Source organism: Balaenoptera acutorostrata, chromosome 2, assembly GCF_949987535.1.
Source record: "Balaenoptera acutorostrata chromosome 2, mBalAcu1.1, whole genome shotgun sequence".
NCBI classification, from domain to species: Eukaryota; Metazoa; Chordata; class Mammalia; order Artiodactyla; family Balaenopteridae; genus Balaenoptera; species Balaenoptera acutorostrata.
In genome coordinates this window covers 86,291,563-86,299,529 of record NC_080065.1, presented here as the reverse complement: position 1 = coordinate 86,299,529, position 7,967 = coordinate 86,291,563, and the positions used below count along the sequence as shown (strand labels likewise).

Genomic DNA, 7,967 nt, shown 5'->3' with positions numbered 1-7,967 from the left:
GAAACAATCCCATTTACCATCACGTCAAAAAGAATAAAATATCTATGAATAAACCTACCTAAGGAGACAAAAGACCTGTACTCTGTAAACTATAAGATGCTGATGAAAGAAACTGAAGACGACAAAAACAGATGGAAAAATATAACATGTTTTGGATTAGAAGAATCAATATTGTAAAAATGACTATACTACCCAAGGCAATCTACAGATTCAATGCAATCCCTATGAAATTACCAAGGGCATTTTTCACAGAACTAGAACAAAAAAATTTAAAATCTGTATGGAAACACAAAAGACCCTGAATAGCCAAAGCAATCCTGAAAAGAAAAACGGAGCTGGAGACTCCCTGACTTCAGACTATACTACAAAGCTACAATCATCAAAATACTATGGTACTGTCACAAAAACAGAAATATAGATCAATGTAATAGGATAGAAAGCCCAGAAGTGAACCCACTCACCCATGGTACATTAATCTATAACAAAGGAGGCAAGAATACACAGTGGATTAAAGGCAGTCTCTTCAATAAGTGGTGCTGGGAAAACTGGACAGCTATATGTAAAAGAATGAAATTAGAAAATTCTCTAACACCATACACAAAAATAAATTCAAAATGGATAAAAGACCTAAATGTAAGGCCAGACACTAGAAAACTCTTAGAAGAAAACATAGGTAGAACACTTTTTGACATAAATTGTAGCAATATGTTTTTGGATCCACCTCCTAGAGTAATGGAAAGAAAAACAAAAATAAACAAATGGGACATAATTAAACTTAAAAGCCTCCTCACAGCAAAGGAAACCATAAACAAAATGAAAAGACAACCCACAGAATGGGAGAAAATTTTGCAAATGAAGCAACTGACAAGGGATTAACCAATTTACAAACAGCTCATGTAGCTGAATATCAAAAAAACAACCCAATCAAAAAATGGGCAGAAGACCTAGACATTTATCCAAAGAAGACATACATATGGCCAAAAAGCACATGAAAAGATGCTCAACATCACTAATTATCAGGGAAATGCAAATCAAAACTACAATGAGGTATCACCTCACACCTATCAGAATGGCCATCATCAAAAAGTCTACAAACAATAAATGCTGGAGAGGGTGTAGAGAAAAGGGAACCCTCCTACACTGTTGGTAGGAATTTAAATTGGTACAACCACTATGGAGAACAGTATGGCGATTCATTAAAAAACTAAAAATAAAACTACCATATGATCCAGCAATCCCACTCCTGGGCATCTATCTGGAGAAAACCTTAATTTGAAAAGATACATGCACCCCAATGTCCACTGCAGCACTATTTACAATAGCCAAGACATGGAAGCAACCTAAATGTCCATCAACAGAGGAATGGATAAAGATGATGTGGTATATATATATACAATGGCATACTACTCAGCCATAAAAAAGAACAAAATAATGCCATTTGCAGCAACATGGATGGACCTAGAGATTATCATACTAAGTGAAGTAAGTCAGACAGAGAAAGACAAGTATCATATATTACCCATGGGTGGAATCTAATTTTAAAAATGATACAAATGAACTTATTTACATAACAGAAACACACATACAGTTATCAAAAACAAACTTATGGTTACCAAAGAGGAAAGTGTGGGGGAGGGATAAATCAGGAGCTTGGAATTAACATATACACACTACTATATATAAGACAGATAACCAATAAGGATCTACTGTATAGCACAAGGAACTCTACTCAATATTCCTAATAACCTATATGAGAAAAGAATCTGAAAAAGAATGAATATACGTATATGTATAACTGAATCACTTTGCCATACACCTGAAACTAACACAACATTGTAAATCAACTATAATCCAATAAACTTTAAAAATAAAAGGCCTCAAGTTAATAAACAAAGCTTCAATCTTAGAAACTAAAATAAAACACAAAAATAAACAATCAAATTAAACCAAAAGCAAGAAGGTGGAAGGAAACAAAATCAGAGTAAAGATCAATGAAATAAAAAGAAAAAATAGAATTAATGAAACCAAAAGTCAGCTTACTGGTAAGGGCCATCAAAATTGTTGCATCTTAGCTAGAATGGAACAGATTAAAAAAAAGAGAAAACACAATTACTAAAATCAGGAATAAAAGATGATATATCACTACCGATCTTCAGAATTTATAAGAATTATATGAGAATATTATGGAAAAAAATCCGAAACCACTATCTAAAATGGACAAATTGTTAGATGCAAAATTACCAAAACTGAGTAAAGAAAATAATAAAATCTGAACTCAATAATTACAAATAAAGACAATTACAAATCTTCCCATAAAGTTCAAATTTAGAAAACTTCAGTGGTTAATTTTTAAAAGACATCTTTATTGAGATATAATTAATATACAAAAACTGAACATTTTTAATGTTTACCATTGGATGAACTTGGGTACATGCAAACACCCATGAAATATCAGCACAACGAAGGTACTAGACATCCCATCACCTCCAAAAGTTTTCTCGTGTGCCATTTTTGTGCATGTGGTAAGAGCACTCAAATTGAGATCTACACTTTTAACAAATTTGTTTTTTAGAAGAAATACTACCAATTGTATAAAAACTTTTTCCAAAAATAAAGGACAAGGATATATTTCGCAATTCTAAAACTCTAATCTTACCCTGATACCAAAGTCAGAAGAAAAAAAAGTCTCAAAAAAACAAAACTTCAAACCAATATCCCTCAAGAACCTAAACATAAAAGTCCTTAAGAAATATTAGCACACCAAATTTGGGAACATATAAAAATGAGAATCGGTCAAGAGCAAGTGATATTTAGCTCAGGATTGCAAGATTGGGTTAGTATCTGAAAAATAAAAATAATAATTTATATATAATACCAGGTAAAATTCTTACGGTCATCTTAATAGATAGAGATAAAGCATTTGACCGCATTAAACACCATTCATAATAAACACTTTATCCTGATGAAGAGTACCACCAAAAAACTTAGAGCTTCCATCATACTTAGTGCTGAAAAACTGAACATTTCTTTCTAAGATCAGGAATAGGACACCGACTCCACTCACATCACATTTAGTCAACAGTGTACTGGAGGTCCTAGCCATTGAAGTAAGGTAATAAAAAGATATTAAAGGCATGCAGATTCGAAAGGGGGAAGTCAAACTGTTTTTACTCACAGCAACATTATTTTTTATGTACAAAATCCTAAGGAAACTTAAAATCACTATGTATTAGAAATTATTTTCCCAGCTTCTTAAGATTCAAGATCAATATACAATAGTTAATTGCATATCTAATACTAGCAACAAACAATCTGAAAATAAAATTAAGAATATAATTTCATTCACAGTAGTACCAAAAAGAATAAGATACTTAGGAATAAGTTCAACAAAAAAGTGCAGTGTGCACATCGAAATGTGCAGAACAATGCTGAGAAAAATTAAAGACCACCTTAATAAATGGACAGATATACCTTGTTCATGTATCAGAAAACTAAATCTCCACCAAATCCCAACAGGCGTATTTGTAGAAACACATAAGTTGGTCATAAAATGTGTATGGAAATACAAAGTTTCTGGTGTAGCCAAATATATCATAAATGAAAAACAGTTAGTGGACTTTCACCTATTTTCAAATATTATTATGAAACTATAGTAATCAAGAGGACATATTATTTGCATAAGGGTAAACATTCCCATCAATTGAGTGGTATAAAGAATCCAGAAATAAACCCTCAGCTATGCACCAATTTATTTTGGCGAAGACAAGGTGATTGAATAAAGGAAATAATGGTATTTTCAAAAATGGTCCTGGGAACACTGGCTATCCATATAAAAATAATTAACCTTTTCCCTCAGCTCATACCTTACTAAAATAAACTTGAAATGCTTTATAGACCTAAAGGTAAGAGTTAAAAACATATAAAAGAAAACATAGGAGAAACTTTAAGTGACCTTCAGTTGGACTAAGTTCTTTTTTTTTTTTAAAGGTTTTTATTTATTTATTTATTTATTTATTTAATTTATGGCTGTGTTGGGTCTTCGTTTCTGTGCGAGGGCTTTCTCTAGTTGCGGCAAGTGGGGGCCAATCCTCATCGCGGTGCGCGGGCCTCTCACTATCGCGGCCTCTCTTGTTGCGGAGCACAGACTCCAGATGCGCAGGCTCAGTAATTGTGGCTCACGGGCCCAGCTGCTCCGCGGCATGTGGGATCCTCCCAGACCAGGGCTCGAACCCATGTCCCCTGCATTGGCAGGCAGACTCTCAACCACTGCGCCACCAGGGAAGCCCTGGACTAAGTTCTTAAATATGATGTTAAAAGCATAATCAATAAATGAAAACTATAAGGACTTCATCAAATTCAAAATGTTTGCTCTTCAAACACATCATTAAGAAAATGGTGAAAATGTTTTCAAAGCATATATCTGATAAAGGGCTTTTATCCATAATATATATAGCACTGTATGACTCAATAATAAAATTGATAAACCTCATCAGAACAAAATTGCAAAATATTTGAACAGGTGATTTAATAAAGATGATATACAAATGGCTCAGCATCATTAGTCCTTAGGGAAATACATCTTAAAACTACAATGAGGGCTTCCCTGGTGGCGCAGTGGTTGAGAGTCCGTCTGCCAATGCAGGGGATACGGGTTCAAGCCCTGGTCCGGGGAGATCCCACATGCCGCGGAGCAACTAAGCGCATGCGCCACAACTACTGAGACTGCGCTCTAGAGTCTGGGAGCCAAAATTACTGAGCCCATGCAACTAGAGCCCGTGCTCCGCAACAAGAGAAGCCACTGCAACGAGAAGCCCGCACACCGCAATGAAGAGTAGCCCCCGCTCGCCACAACTAGAGAAAGCCTGTGCGCAGCAACAAAGACCTAATGCAGCCAAAAATAAATAAATAAATACATAAAATTTATTTAAAAAAAAACAACTACGATGAGACACCATTAGGGAAATACAAATTAAGACCAAAAGAGGTACTGCTAAAATGGATAAAAATTTTAAAAGACTAATAGCAAATGTTGGCAAGGATGTAGAGAAACTGGAACATTCATACATTGCAGGTAGAAATGTAAGAGTCATTTTAGAATAGTTTGGTTCTTTCTTAAAAAGTTAAACACACAGTTTCTACGTGACCCATATTTTATTACCCAAAAGAAATGAAAACACATGTTCACAAAATTCTATGTAAATATTCATTATCCCATTACTCATAATAGCCAATAACTGGAAATCATCCAAATGTTCATCAACTCTAATGGATAAACAAAATATGGTATATCCATAAAATGGAATATACTCAGGGGAAAAAAAACACCTGAGACATGCAGCAACATGGACAAATCTCAAACCATGTGACATGAAAGGAGCCAGATAAAAACGACTATATACTGTATTATTTCTACAAAAGGCAGTGTGATTTTTCTAGAAATGCCCAGACAGCTGGTAAGACTTTATTTCTGAGTGTGTCTAGGAGAGTGTTTCTGGAAGAGATGAGCATCTGAATTGGTGAACTGAGGAAAGCAGATGGCCCTCCTCAATGTGGAAGGGCATCATTCAATCCATTAAGAGCCCAAAGAGAACAAAAAGGCAGAGGAAGGGCTAATTTGTGCTCTCTGCATGAGCTGAGACCCATCTTCTCCTGACCTTGGATACTGGGGCTCCTAGTTCTCAGGCTTTCACACACAGACCAGGTCTTCCACCTTCAGCCCCCTGATTCACAGGTCTTCAGACTTAGACTGAATTACATCACTGGCTTTTTGGTTCTCCAGTTTGCAGACAGCAGTTTGTGTGACTTATTAGCATGAGCCAGTTCCTATAATAAGTCTCCTCTTTATATACTATATATCACATATATATATACATATTTATCCTATTGGTTCTTTTTCTCTAGAGAACTCTGACTAATACAACTGCAATAAACACAAGGAAACCTTTGGTTTGATGATAAGAGTCCAAAAATTGGATTGTTATAGGACTGTATAAAATAACTAAAAATCTTCTCCTTGTGCACTTAAAATTTGTAGGTACCTATCATACGTAGGTATTGAGAAGGACCATTGTGTTCAGTTATAGTAGGGAAAAATGTTTGAAAATCTAGGCATTGCCTTAAACAAACTATTGTGCATTAAAATTATAAGATTTTGTGTTGGAAACATTTGTGAAAAAATAATATATGAGAATTAACCACTCCAGTGTAGTTGATGCCAACACACAAATCAATTGCTAATTAAGGAAGATATTGCAAAATAATTTTTAAAAATTTTTTATTTATTTTATTTATTTTTGGCTGTGTTGGGTCTTTGTTGCTGTGCGTGAGCTTTCTCTAGTTGCGGCAAGCGGGGGCTACTCTTTGTTGTGGTGCGTGGGCTTCTCATTGCAGGGGCTTCTCTTGTTGCGGAGCGCGGCCTCTAGGTGCGCGGGCTTCAGTAGTTGTGGCTCGTGGGCTGTAGGGCGCAGGCTCAGTAGTTGTGGCACACTGGCTTAGTTGCTCCGTGGCATGTGGGAGCTTTCCGGACCAGAGCTTGAACCCCTGTCCCCTGCATTGGCAGGCGGATTCTTAACCACTGCACCACCAGGGAAGCCCGCAAAATAATTTTATTTAAATGGAATGTTCTGTTGATTGAATTGTTCAAGCTTTTCTACAGTTGTTTGGGCCATAACAAACTAATTGTTTCTAAACTTAACTTATAGACACACATATATTCTTATTTACTTATTTGGCTGCACTGGGTCTTAGTTGTGGAACGTGGGCTCTTAGTTGTGGCATGCATGTGGGATCTAGTTCCCTGACCAGGGATCGAACCTGGGCCCCCTGCATTGGGAGCACAGAGTCTTAACCACTGGACCACCAGGGAAGTCCTAACATATACATATATTCTTAACTCTACTGAGAAGTTTGTAAGAGTATAAAGCGTAAAAAAAATTAGTTTTTTTAAGCTACTTTTAATACAACTTGATTTTTGTGAGGCATCAATTTATATGGTAAAATGCTATACAAGCCCATTTTATTAGTCCATATACTTTCTATGTTTGTTTTTGAAAAGCGTCCTAGGATATGACCTCTATCTAATTTTTGAGTAAAAGAAAACAAGACAGTAATAAAAATTTAGCTTCCTTCTTAGAAGAACATCAAGGGAATTCATGAGATAAAACCAAAAGTAGATAGAAAGCAGTGAACAATCGAAACTACACTGTGTGATTTGCATCGAGCTGTCAAGTGAGTACAGATGGTAGGGGAAAAAAAGGCTTTAGTTTTATGGTCTAAAAACAAAATAAATAAAAAAGGACTTTCTTAAAAATGATAACTGAAACAGAGCGGTAAAAACTGAGTCAACAATGTTAAAACCATGGTGATTAACAAGTAATCGCCAGTATTTTTGTCAGTATTTTCAAGATGTGTAAAACCAAGCTCAGTATCCTAAGGGACACACCACTTGGAATGTACAAAAAAAAATTTAATGAAGGAGCTGTAAATGACCTTAGAGATATGTACTGGCTTGACTGTGGGAAGGAGAGGGAAGGTCACCTCAGAAGTCTCAAGATCTAGAATAGCTACCTATAAAACTGTTATCAGTTGTGATTAGGATATAATAACTTTGATTCACAGTTCATTTGGTTTTCATATGGTTTTGACTTCAACCATTTCCCTACCAAATTGTTAACTACACAAGATCTGAAATCATGACTTCCTCACCACCTCTCTTGGTAGAGTTCCATGTGTATTTGGAATTAAAATTAAAGGTATATAAACAAAAGAAGGATTATTCTCCCACTTGAACATGTTCTCAAAGTGGAGCCTTTCACCAACTATCTTAAGGTAGTTAGTGGTTGGCCTGATTATTTTTAAGATCAGTCTGGAAAAACATTAGGGAAAGGAGTGTGTGAGCATAGCCTTAAAACCCATACAATAGTCAGAAAGAGGTATCACTTCATGTGATGCTCCCCCAATTGTCCCTG

General features: G+C 35.6%; 1 non-coding gene across 1 annotated transcript; it reads right to left on the bottom strand.

The window, feature by feature from the left end:
* Window positions 1–6,792: 6,792 nt before the first annotated feature.
* TRNAG-CCC (transfer RNA glycine (anticodon CCC)) lies at window positions 6,793–6,865 on the bottom strand. The gene has a single exon. It is a non-coding gene; the product is annotated as a tRNA-Gly (tRNA).
* Window positions 6,866–7,967: the final 1,102 nt, after the last annotated feature.